This window comes from Petromyzon marinus, unplaced genomic scaffold (genome assembly GCF_048934315.1).
Source record: "Petromyzon marinus isolate PM22_M1 ecotype Great Lakes invasive population unplaced genomic scaffold, UKy_Petmar_22M1.pri1.0 PM_G_Scaffold_24, whole genome shotgun sequence".
Classification (NCBI taxonomy): domain Eukaryota; kingdom Metazoa; phylum Chordata; class Hyperoartia; order Petromyzontiformes; family Petromyzontidae; genus Petromyzon; species Petromyzon marinus.
This window is the reverse complement of record NW_027422806.1, coordinates 2,118,451-2,131,392: the sequence shown is the minus strand read 5'-3', so window position 1 is coordinate 2,131,392 and position 12,942 is coordinate 2,118,451.

Genomic DNA, 12,942 nt, shown 5'->3' with positions numbered 1-12,942 from the left:
GATGTTGCTCCAATAGATGCACCTTTGTCACAGGCCTTTAATGACAGGAATGTGAAGTTGAACACTTTGTGGGCCCGTGGGTTGGGTAGATCTCTAACCAGGAGCAAGAGCCAATAAGCTCCCAAGCATTCACTATGTTATAATAATTGCTTTTACATGGTGCTTGCTTAATCGCCTCAGCAACTCGGAGTTTTGTATCTCATCTCAAACACTCGAAGAGCATCCCCAAGTAGCAGCTGCCACTGTGTGGCACAAGGTGGTGGCCCTGCACCGGCCTGCATGTGGACAAGAGCCTGTCAGTAGGGGGCGATGATTGATGCGTCATCTCAGTTGTGTAGTTTGTAGGTAATGCTTAGAATTTGCTACATTTTCACTCAGACGCCAGCATGCAATGGCCTACTCGTTTTGAATGACACAATAGTATGTTTTACATACACTGTGAAGCAGACTGCAACTTTTTTTTAAAAGCTTCTTGTTAATACGATGTAACGTGATGCAGTATATTTCACAGAAGTAATCCAATTTTGTTAATATGCCTGTCAATAATTTAGAATGAATTCTTGTTTGATTTTGTGCATACTTGTAACATTTGATCTGTAAGGGTCAAACATTGAATAAGTGATGTTAGGACAAAGTGTGCGTGTCTGTTTGGAAGTAACCTGTACAGAGAACTCAGGTGAGACCCGTTGTTCTTGTGATACAGGTCAAATGGTGTTTTTGTGTTTTCAGGAAGCATCTCCCTCTGCAGCAACTCATCGTCTTTGAAATAAGGAGCACACTCGGATCATTAATCAGTTACAAGGCATACCACTTAAAAGTTACACGTATAGGTGGAGGTTCATTCTCTACAACACGAATTGTAGTTTTGTCTTACGTGTTGACGTAGATATTGTCTAACTGGGACTAGAAATGCTCCTTGCTGATTGACGTCTGGATGTTCGTTACCTATCGGTTGAAGCAACCCCCACTGCTGTTGTTGAGACGCTGTGCACCAATAAGGGTCCAACACATTGACGGCCTTCAGGCCAGGAAAGTCACAACATTTGCACACGAAGGACGCATTCACGCAAGTACCCCATGCTCCGTTTTGAAGTTTCAAAATGAAACATCTTTGAATTGTGTTGTGTTTTGAATTAGATGATTTTATTTCTTAATTAAAAGCTTGTATCAATTTACATCTGGAAGACTTAATTGAAAAGGACATTTCGTGTGAATTTTCTCTCGTCGTTAAGTAGATGGCCTTGCCGGGGGTTCGGTTCGATGCGGCCCTTCACCTGGTTGGGATTGCGGGATCGAGATAAGGCGACACGGAGCTGGCCGTGCGAGAAGACCGCCGCCTGCAGATCGATTCCAACGTAATCAAACGTCTGTCCCTGCGCCTCCGTCGTCCATGCAGGGGGTGCGTCGGTTTGCAGCGCCCCCTGCATGAAAACAACCGAAAGTGCAGCGCTCATCACAGGTAGATAAAGTTGTGCGCTTATATTTAAAATGTTATTCTTTTATAAGGTGATGTTGAAATCGAAAAGTGTTTGGCCAGTTGATGATTTCAATCAGATTGATTATTTTTTTATGAACCACATATCTGAGCTTTTGTGGTCCTGTTGAGCTAAAGTTGGAAAAAGTCCGTGACTATAACTTCGCTCAATATTGTAAACGTGTTACTATTATTTAGTTATTGTTTAATACAAACTACTTCTGATAATGGGTTTCAAGATGTACTTGAATTGCACGTTCGTTGTTCCGGTGTTTAATGGCTTGGACGTCATGGCAAATGGCTTCCATCGATGTGGAAGTCAATGGTGGATGATAATTTGACATTTGGGTGTTGATTTGGAGTAGATTGTTTAACTGTTGCATACCGGGTGGTGAAATGCTTTGCCCAGTACCTGAACTATTTGACCGAGTGAATTCATGAAGAGTTCGATACGAGTTTGAGCGTTAATATTCTTGCGGAACAACAAAGGTCAGATATTGTAAAGATTCCTGATCGTACGTTTATTGCGACAATGTTCACAGGGAACACGTGTGGAGGCGAGTTCCGGGTGAAGTCTCCCCTTACCTGGCAATCATGGTGGCTGTCCGCTGATCACTCTCACTCCGTCACAGGGACGGGACTCTACTCTGGCGCTGTTTTAATTCACAGCACCAAGGCTGGAGAGCCTCATCCCTGCAGTGCCCTCCTGTTGTGCCGCATCATTTACCGCGTAACGAGGCAATGTTTTCATGAGCAGTGCGTTCCACTACACACCCACACGAGCGAACCATGTGCAACAGTGTGCGTACATACTGTTGTATATATAGGTGTTATGAAAATTGATGAAAATAATGAAAATTAAATTAAATTTGAGATTTGCATAATTTATCCGAAATTATGTTAATCAGTATAATGTGCATAAATTATGCTGATTCGAGAGATAATCGTATTAATTTATGCGAGTGGGCGTGGTTAGGATAATGCAGGTCGTTATGGATTATCAGGTCGAGCCTCGGTGACTAGGATTGTGTTATGAATTGGAATGACACAATTAATCGTATGCAGTGACGCAGGCGTTGTGAGCGTGAATGACAGAGAGTCGATTCGACTCTGCTCTTTAATTCCGTATTATCGATAAGGATACGATTACTCTCGATTGAACATTACGAATTATGTGTGTTATGGATTATGTGTGGTGATAGTGTGCTTATGATAGGTCCCCAGGATTCAGATCTCATACGCAGAACAATATGCAGAATTTCAGGAAGAATCACACACAAACCTTCTGCTTTAATCAATTTTATTTCTAGCTAACTTTAATTTTTGGATAATATAAAAACTCAATCTCGGGATTTTGGAATTTCAACACAGCGTTAACATGATACCATCACGATTGCGTTGTTTCACCTCGATAGCGGCACCTGTGGTTAATTCCCGACGCGTAACGCAATCGATCGGTTGTTGAGAGAGAGATTAAAACCATGCGAACTATTCTATCAAACCTTAACTTTATAATATGCAAACTCGTATGCTTGAATTGTTACACAACATGGCACTTGGTCTTTGATTCGTATCCAATCCTTAATACATCCTGATATGCGAAGTTATTATGCTTGAAATCGTCAGCACAGTACCATGGCGATGTTCGTTCATTGATTCCTCAACGATTATGCAATTAAAGCGTTCGACTGAAATAATTCTGATTGCCTCATCAACGTAACTCAATGGGTGGCGATGTTTTTCGTTATCAGCTAATAGTTGACGCAGTTATCATGAGTCTTGTATGTTTAATGGGAGGGTTGTTGATTTCTTGCGTTGAGCAAACGCCTAGGTTGATTTCCTTGTCAAAAAAAATGTTTGTTCGTTGTGTAGCGGTGGGGGAGTGAGGAGGGGGGAGAGTGTGGGGGGGCATACGAACGACTGCCAGTTTCTGTCCACCGCTGGCTGGATGAGTCAGCACGACGCTCGCCGTCGTCGCGCCGATGGGTGTTGAGTGCAGGACCGCTGCCCTCTCAGCCCCGGTGACGCGAAGTTGCGCACTGTAGCACGCTGGTGGCACGCTGTTGGCACGCGCTGGTGCTGATGCTGGTGGCACGCTGGTGGCGCGCTGTTGGCACGCGCTGGTGCTGGTGCTGATGGCACGCTGGTGGCGCGCGCTCCCTCTCCTGGAAGATGTGCGAACGCGCCCGTGCTGATTCGCTGATAGCAGTTTCTCTCCACTGCTGGCTGAGCTGCTGCACGCTCTTGCTTGGCGTTGCTGGCCGCGCTCTTTCTCCTTGAAGATGCGCGAACGCGCCCGTGCTGGTTCGCTGACAGCAGTTTCCTCCACTGCTGGATGAGCTACTGCACGCTCTTGCTTGGCGTTGCTGGCCACGCTCTTTCTCCTTGAAGATGCGCGAACGTGCCCGTGCTGGTTCGCTGACAGCAGTTTCTCTCCACTGCTGGCTGAGCTGCTGCACGCTCTTGCTTGGCGTTGCTGGCCACGCTCTTTCTCCTTGAAGATGCGCGAACGTGCCCGTGCTGGTTCGCTGACAGCAGTTTTCCTCCACTGCTGTATGACTCACTTTTGTTGATACATCGCGACTCAGCGATCCTCGCTACTCAGCGAGGCTCGGAGCCAGCCGCTCCATGCGACTGCTCCTACTGTGGACGTCTTGACTCGCTGATCTGTCTTGACTCTTGACTTAACTTCACTGACTTTTTGAAAATGCGGCTGACTGTTATATTCAAAGACAATTCTCTCTGCGCAGTGGAAAAGGTGGGGCGGGGTCTGTGTGTGTGAGTTCGTGTGTGTGTGTGTACAGATGGCTCCTGCGATAACGATCTGTTTGCCCTGGCGTGAAATTCCTCTCTCGCGCTCTTCGGGAGAAACAAAGGTGGTCGGGCTTGCTTGGGATATTGTTTAACTCTTTCGTAAGTTTGCCCGTTCGCCTCATTCCTTCTCGATAACCTTTGATGTGACTCGGTATTCCTGCTCCAAGGTTTGTTTTAACAATAAAAGTATTAAAGGTGAAAATCATTTGATAGCGAATTAATTATTGGATAATAATTCACTGATGTATCTGGTGGCCTGGTCTTAATTGGAGTGAGCGCGAGGACCGCTAACTTTAGCTTATTCTTGTTATTGCATTTTAATTTTGAACCGTTGTTTTAATGACAGAGGAAAATATATATATGGTTTAACCCGTGGGCGTCCTCGTTTCTGGCTTGCGGAGGGCTTCCCTCTGCGTGACCTCCCTTAGGGCACATCAAACTCTTGTTCATCTGGAGATCTTCGCAGATAGCTGCTAACATCCTCGCCTCGAGAGTTTTATTATTTCTTTATTTTTTAATGGTCTGTTTATGACCGACATCTGGTTTTTCGTGTTTCTGGCTTACGGGTTTTATTCATTATTAAAAAATATATATTGTTTGTCACGAAAGAAAGGAAAAAGAAATCTATGTGTATGCATCCGTAAATATTCTTATGGATATTAATTGTGGAAAAAGGGCCGTATACAACAATACAGACACGAACAAACACGCGGGTGCACATACACACGAGCGCTTACTTGCAAACACGGACGAGTGGAGATGCACGCACGAGTGTGGTCACCACCTGGCTAGCTACACTAGTCACATGATAACTAGTATAGCTAGCCTGCTGGTCAGCACCTGGCTAACTACACTAGTCACGTGATAACTAGTATATTAAACTATACACTACACTATACACTTCACTATACACTATGCTACTATACACTACACTATATACACTACACTAAACAGTATTATACTATACACTACACTATACATTACTATACACTACTACACACTAGTGCTGCACTAGTCCCCAAACTGCAAAGACAAAGGCTCCCCAATGTAGACTGACGCATCCACAGACCCACACATGGACCCACGGACTCGCACAGAAACCCACGGACTCATCGACTCCCACTGGGCGTGCGCTGTTAGCGAGCACCGGTGAGGGTCGCGATGGAACAACACCAGGGGCTGGTGTGGACAGAACCACGGCTGGCCGCTCGTCTCTCAAATTCTGATGTTAGCACCCCCACCCACCTCACCACCTCCTTAATTATGGCTGAGTCCACCTAAGTGACGCTCAGGACTGCTTCAGGTAAGGGGCCGACCTTAAATGACGTCACGTGATTTTAGAGGATTTTTGACCCCCGCCCCCATGGTCACATGATGTCACAAAAAGTCAGCCCTCCCCCCTCAAATATGACGTCACAAAGCCCTGCCCCCCCCCACCCCCCAAAAATATATAAAACATGCTTCAAATCCCTTTAAACTATTGCTGTCATTGTAGTGCGTTGTTAATGTGGCGCTGCACTCTAATGTTGTAGGTAGAAAACATTTATTACAAAGTCTAATTAAGTAGAACGTGTTTATATTTATTTAAAGTTGCGCAATTTGATGTGACGTCACTTTTCTCAAACCCCCCCCCCCTCGTCACATCGTCACAAATGTCTGACCCCGCCCCCCCCCTCTAGGTGCGTGACGTCATTCACGGACGGCCCCTAATTGTCGCTGGTATTGGCCGTGAGCGAGAATGGCGCAGCACCGCTAACCGCTACGCCGTGATGGTGCCCTTACCTGCATGAACGGAGACGCGGTCAGACGATGGGTGAGCCGTTGGTGCGGGCAGGACGAATGATCTCGGGCGTACCTCCTGACGTGGAAGGCGAGGGAGGTCGGAGTGCGCGTGTGAAGAGAGACGGCAAGGGGCGGGAGGAGAGGGGGGCGATCGGACGGAGCGGAAGCAGGAGGACGAGGGCAGGAGAGGCAGCGGAGCCGTGGAGGAGTCTGGGCGCGCTTGATGGTGAAAGTTGACGTGGACGCACGCTGCAGAAGAGAAGAAAATCTTCACGCTCGGCGCCACACACAGCCAGACGTAGCTCACCTCATCCGTCTTGCTGACAATATGTAGGACGACAGACTCTGATTGTCTTGTAGCTCTGTGGAAAGAAGGAGAGGTGTCTTGGGTCCAACAAGGCCCTCTGCCACCGGTGTGGGCGGGGGGGGTACCCTAGTGGAGGGCTGAGCGTGGGAGTGAGTCGAGGGGAGGGTGAGTGGTGGTTGACATGAATTTGAATTCTTATACATGCTATGTATTGTAACATTTATTGTTGTATGGGTTTACACATGGTAGAACATATAGGCTATTAGACGAGGACCAATTCAATGCTAACATCGTTAACACGGACACACATCGTGATCAGGGACCCACATCGTCAACAGGGATGCTCGCCTCGTCAATAGAGACCCACATCAAAAGGGACGCTCACCTCTTTAATCCGGACCCATATCTTCAATCGGGACCCATATCGTCAACAGTGACCCACAACATGAATATGGACACTCACCTCGTCAGTAGGGACCCACATCATCAACAGTGACCCACAACATGAATATCGACACTCACCTCGTCAGTAGGGACCCACGTCAACAGTGACCCACAACATGAATATGTTCACGTTTTTGTTTGTTGCGGTTGCACCCGAGTCAAGGGCCGCACGGCTCACAGGGCTCTACACCTGACATGTGAAACTTAAATTAAACTGAAGACGACGTCTCGCCAGCATGCGTCTATCCTCCACGCGTGGCTTCTGTCACGCGACTTCCACGATTTCGCCTGAGAGTCTCCCGCCGCGTGCCCCCATAGGTCTTCTCCATCGGTCGCTCGACTCGCGTAGACCATTCATCCGCGTGGTCCACGTGGTCAAAGAAGAAGTTGGTACCAGCCAAGGCAGCACAACGCCAGTAACACAGACTTATGTTAGTGGTCGATAAGAGTGAAGTACAGTACGTCATAACCCACTCATTTCAAATGCTTGCCACATTATTCGTTGCTATTGGTCACCTGAAGAACTTGGAATTGCTAATGCTGTGCCACCTCAGGTTCTAAGGCAAAGTGAAATGTTAGCTCTATGCCGGTCAAGGACACCAATTCTGGGATGAAACTATCACATTCACGACACGTGATAAAGCATAAAAGCGGTATGCACTGCTGTAACCTTAGCAGGTACCAGCACAGTCAGTATGCACTGTTGTAGTGAAAGCAGGTACCACCACAGTATGCCCTGCTGTAGTGAAAGTAGGTACCACTAGTCAGTATACCTGCTGTAATCATAGCAGGTACCACCACAGCCAGTATGCACTGCTGTTATAGCATAAAAAATATAACGATACTATCATAGAATGTTAACTAAACGAGCATACATTTTTAACTAATTTAGGATAAACATTAAACTTAATGAGTATGGATAAATGTACCGCATTAGCATACAGATTAAAATTAATTAGCATACCAAAATTAGCATAGGACAACCGTTGACCAATCGCTGCGCATCATCGCCCGAGACGCTCCCAGGTTTGCCTCTCGACCAATCGGATCGCTGGCCCTCCCCCCCTCCCCACTTGGGCACGCGGCGACCAATCAGATCGCGGGAAGGACGCTACCATTTTTAATTCCCTACACGCCGAACGCCGCGCGCCCATGTGCGTGTGAGTGTTTAGTTTTGTTTTAATTATTTTAATCATTAAAGTTCGCGAGTGTCAAGGCAAGCTAAGTTGACTTTTTTTTAAAGCATTTTCTCAAGAGAACCGTTGTTGCTGCTGCTGTTGTGAAAGGCCCGGTACACCCTGAGGCCTTGCCTAGACTAGGACAGCCTTGATGTCACGTGGGTCCACACTCTTTGCTTTCGGTAAAGTCACGGAGGTAGAAAATAAAAATTATTTATTATTTAATTTAATTACATTTTATTTTATACCTACGTTAAATTTAATTAAAATTTTTTATTAAGTTGATTTAAACTTGTTTTATATCTACGTATTTTTTAAATAAATGAATGAGTTCTTAATTTAAATTTATTTCATACCTACGTTAAATTTAATTGAAATTTGTAATAAATCAAAATTTCTTTATTTTTCATAGCTACGTTAAATTAAGTTGAAATTTTTAATAAATTAAATTTATTTTATTTAAATTACATTTATTTAATACCTACGTTTAATAAAAATTTTAAAATTACATTATTTAAATAAATGTTTATACCTACGTTAAATTTAATTAAAATTTGTAATAAATCTAAATTAATTTTTTTCATAGCTACGTTAAATTAAATTCAAATTTTTTATAAATTAAATGTATTTTATTTAAATTACATTTATTTAATACCTACGTTTAATTTCATTTTTAAAATAAATGACATTATTTAAATAAATTTTATTTTATACCTACGTTAAATAAACATTTTTATAAATGAAATTATTTTATTTAAATTTTTTAATATAAATTACATTTATTTTATTTAAATTACATTTATTTTATACCTACGTTTAATTAAATTAAATGTTTTAATAAATCAAATTTATTTTATTTTATACCTACGTTAAATTAAATTTTTAACAAGTTGCCTCTCGACAACTTGTTAACTGCTCTGACTGCTACAAGCTAAGTGCGGCCTGGAAGCGTATTATTAAGTAATACATTTTACAATTACAATTCCTTATAGAGGAACCCCATACTAATGAACTGACTACGTATCTATATAATTAAAAGGCCGCACGCAGATACCGCAAAAGCGGACCCCGTTGTCAATGATATAATTTGATGTACGTACAGCAGTTGCTGTACGTGCATCATTAAAATTACACCGATTGTAATACGTCACCAAAGACGACACAATTTTAATTTGACCCCCGGGTCTGATCGCGTTAACTGTGCAGGTGGGGGGTCGAGAGGTGACTTGCACGTGTGTGCAGCATGTTGAATATTGACGTGCGATGACTTGTGGAGAGGAAGAATGATGATGCTGGCGATGCAAGTCTTGAAGTCTGACGTTCTCCGAGTCGTGTAGCCTACCGCGTGCCACTTTGGGGATTGCTGCGTAATGTCATTTTAGTTTCCTCTGTGGAACTTTTTATTTTGTTGATCCTAACGATGTTACTAACGTAGGGCGGGCTTGGGAGCGGCGTTGACGATGTGTTTTGGCGTTGCACCAACCAGCAACTTTGCATTCAGAAGTTGGAGGTGCTTTGATTGTTACAGCGAGAGGTGGAATCATCACCGCCATCGTCATGGGTTTAAGTGGGCACGGAACCCGTCAAGGGAATGGGTAGGTAGAGGAATGGGGTTGGAGAGTATACACAACTTGCATTTCTAGTCATTTCAACAATTTATGGGCAAGCACATCATTAACAGTATCCTGATTACATTTTGATTTAAAGCTTTCGTGACTGCAGTAATTCATATTCTTAGTTTTTTCGGTAAAGTCACGTTGAAGGGAAACAACAAAATAATAAAATATATATAAAACAATAAAAAATGCAAACCAACACACCTGAAGACGACCGTTTGAGTTATGGTCGAAACGTTGTGAGAATTTTTTTATTGTTTTATATATATTTTATTATTTTGTTGTTTCCCTTCAACGTGACTTTACCGAAAAAACTAAGAATATAGTATCCTGATTGATGAGCAAAAAAAATCATCAATCTATTGTCATGAATGAGTCCGAAATATCAATAGTCATGCTCAAAACCGCATTCCTATTGTTATAAAAAATAATTGAACCCCCCATTCATGATGACAATTCCAATATGGTCATTATGATGCTCAAAATTACACTTAAATTCTCAGAATCATGAATATTTATGAAAACAGCAGTGTGCTCAAAATGCTCATTTAACAATTTCAACATGTACACAATCAATTCCAAGATTCTAATCAAAGTAAGTCCTATGTATCGTGGTGTTTTCATGCTTATACATTATTGCGCGCCCCCCCCAAAAAAATATACAAAAGTCTATTTTTATGTTTGCACGGTGTACAGTCTGGAAATTACCCACATGGCAAATTTCAAGCTTGGTGCGTGTCGGGAAGTACGCTAAACAATTTGAACAGACGCACACATTCACAACTTTGCCTTTGGTATATATGGAGATTAGTAATAAATTGTTAATTTAACTACTTTCATGTTGACGGATTGGAAATAGCAATAGCACTGGCTCACCACGGGGCTTATCGCGTGGTATCTGGGCACTTTATTTGAAACGTAAACCCCACAGTTTGTGAGTACAATTCCTCGCGTCCACACAGACAGACAGACAATGACGTTTCTAGGTAAGAGTAAGAAATGAATCTACATGTCGAGGAGAGACGAGAGAGCCAAGAGGTCACCTCGGGAGACGGGGCGGCGCGTCAACCTTAGTCACGTGACGGAAGGAGTGTGGGCGTGCCGTGCGTACGTGTGTGTACTGTGTGTGTGTGTACTGTGTGTGTGTACTGTGCGTGTGTGTAGTGTGTGTGTGTACCGTGTGTGTGTGTTTACTGTGCGTGTGTGTGTGTACCGTGCGTGTGTGTACCGTGTGTGTGTGTACCGTGTGTGTGTACTGTGCGTGTGTACTGTGCGTGTGTGTGTACCGTGTGTGTGTGTGTGTACCGTGCGTGTGTGTGTACCATGCGTGTGTGTGTGTACTGTTTGTGTGTGTGTACTGTGCGTGCATGTGTACTGTGTGTGTGTACTGTGCGTGTGTGTGTATTGTGTGTGTGTGTGTGTATCGTGTGTGTGTACACTGTGTGTACCGTGTGTGTACTGTGTGTGTACTGTGGGTGTACTGTGTGTACTGTGTGTGTATACTGTGTGTGTGTACTGTGCGTGTGTGTGTATTGTGTGTGTGTGTACCGTGTCTGTGTACACTGTGTGTGTGTACCGTGTGTGTACTGCGTTGTGTTCATTAAAGTTACTTGCAATTCAAAGACAGGTGTGTTGTTGGTTGTGATGCCAGACGATAACATTGTGAGGAGCAATGCCTGAATCCTTACCCTTGGGGTTCCTCTAGAAATGGCAAAAAGCCACTGAGAGTGGCCACGTGGAGGAGAGGCTGCTACTCTGTACAGAGCTGGACCGGTACCGCCTGGATCTCTGTGGCATTCAGGAGATCCAGTGGACCGGCTCTGACTCCAGTCATCATGAGGGGTGCAGAGTCCTCCACTCGGGGCAGGAGAATGCAAAACAACGAGTGGCTCTTATTCTGAAAAAAAGAATGAAGGCGGCGTGGGAAGGTGGCGGCGAGGTGTGGGAAGCTGTAAGCCCCAGGCTACTTTGGGCTCGCCTCCCCATCAACAGGAGGCTGCTTACGCCCCCACCGAAGACGAACATCAGTGGTGGGATGCAGGCAAGCCCGAGGATTCAGATTCCTTCTATGACCTCCTGTCACAGGTGTTAGCTAAAAGTGGCCCCTCGGGATAGAGTCATCCTGTTGGGTGACTTCAATGCCCGAGTTGGTGATGATGCTGGCACCTGGTCTGGAGCGATTGGAAGGCATGGGCCAGATCAACTCAATAACAACGGTAGGAGGCTGTTAGACTTCTGTGCAGCCTGTGGGCTTGTCATTGCCAACATGCTGTTCTGGCATCTGTGCATACAGACAGCATCATGGATTCACGCCGGGTCCAAACAAGAACATCCGCTGGACTATATAGCAGTGGCCCAGCGAATGCAGGCCCATGTCCTTGACACCATGACCTACAGTGCTGCTGACCTCACTGACCATTAGCTTTTCATATGTAAGATCTGTGGGCTGGGTAAATCTGTGAGCAGGAGCGAGGTACAATTAAGCTCCCAAGCATTCACTACGTTATAAACAACATATTTGCACTCATAAGTCGCTTGCCTAATTGCCTCAGCAACTCGGTGTTTCGTATCGAACCTCATCTCAAACAATCGAAGGGCGCCCCCTAGTGGCAGCTGCCCCTGTGTGGCACAAGGTGGCCCTCCACCGGCCTGCACGTGGCATGAGTCTGTCGGTAGGGGGCGATCATTGACGCGTCATCTACATTGTGGAGTTTCCGGTTAAATTTCGATTTAAAGCTTTCGTGACTGCAATGATTCATCTTCTTTGGTTCTTTCGGTAAAGTCACGTAGAATGAGAATAAAATAATAAATTGATAAAATAAAATAACACAATAATATTCTCACGACGTTTCGGCCACAACACAAGCGGCCTTCATCAGGTGAAGGGAGCGAGACTATCTGGTAGGACAGCGCTGGAGTGAGAGAGCCACGTTCAGATCACGGCTTTTAAGCTGTGTGAGAGGAACAAAGAGCCTTGACGAAGGAATTAGCATAAAATTTAGCATTGAAAAGGCTGAATGATTAGCTTGTGACTGGTCACAGAAATAGCTATGTTAAAAGTTAAAGCATACACCTCCGCAGAGGCACCCATTGTTAAAAGGAATTAGCATAGAATTTAGCATTGAAATAGCTAAATTAAGGCATTCGCTTGTAACTGCTACAGAAATAGTTACGTTGAAGTCAGAGCATACACATTCACCGGGGCACTTAGTACAAATCAAAACAGGAGAATTTAGCATTGAAATAACTAGGCGAATTTAGCATTGAAATAACTGGGTGATTTGCTGGTGACTGGTCACAGAAATGACTACATATCTGAGCTATTCA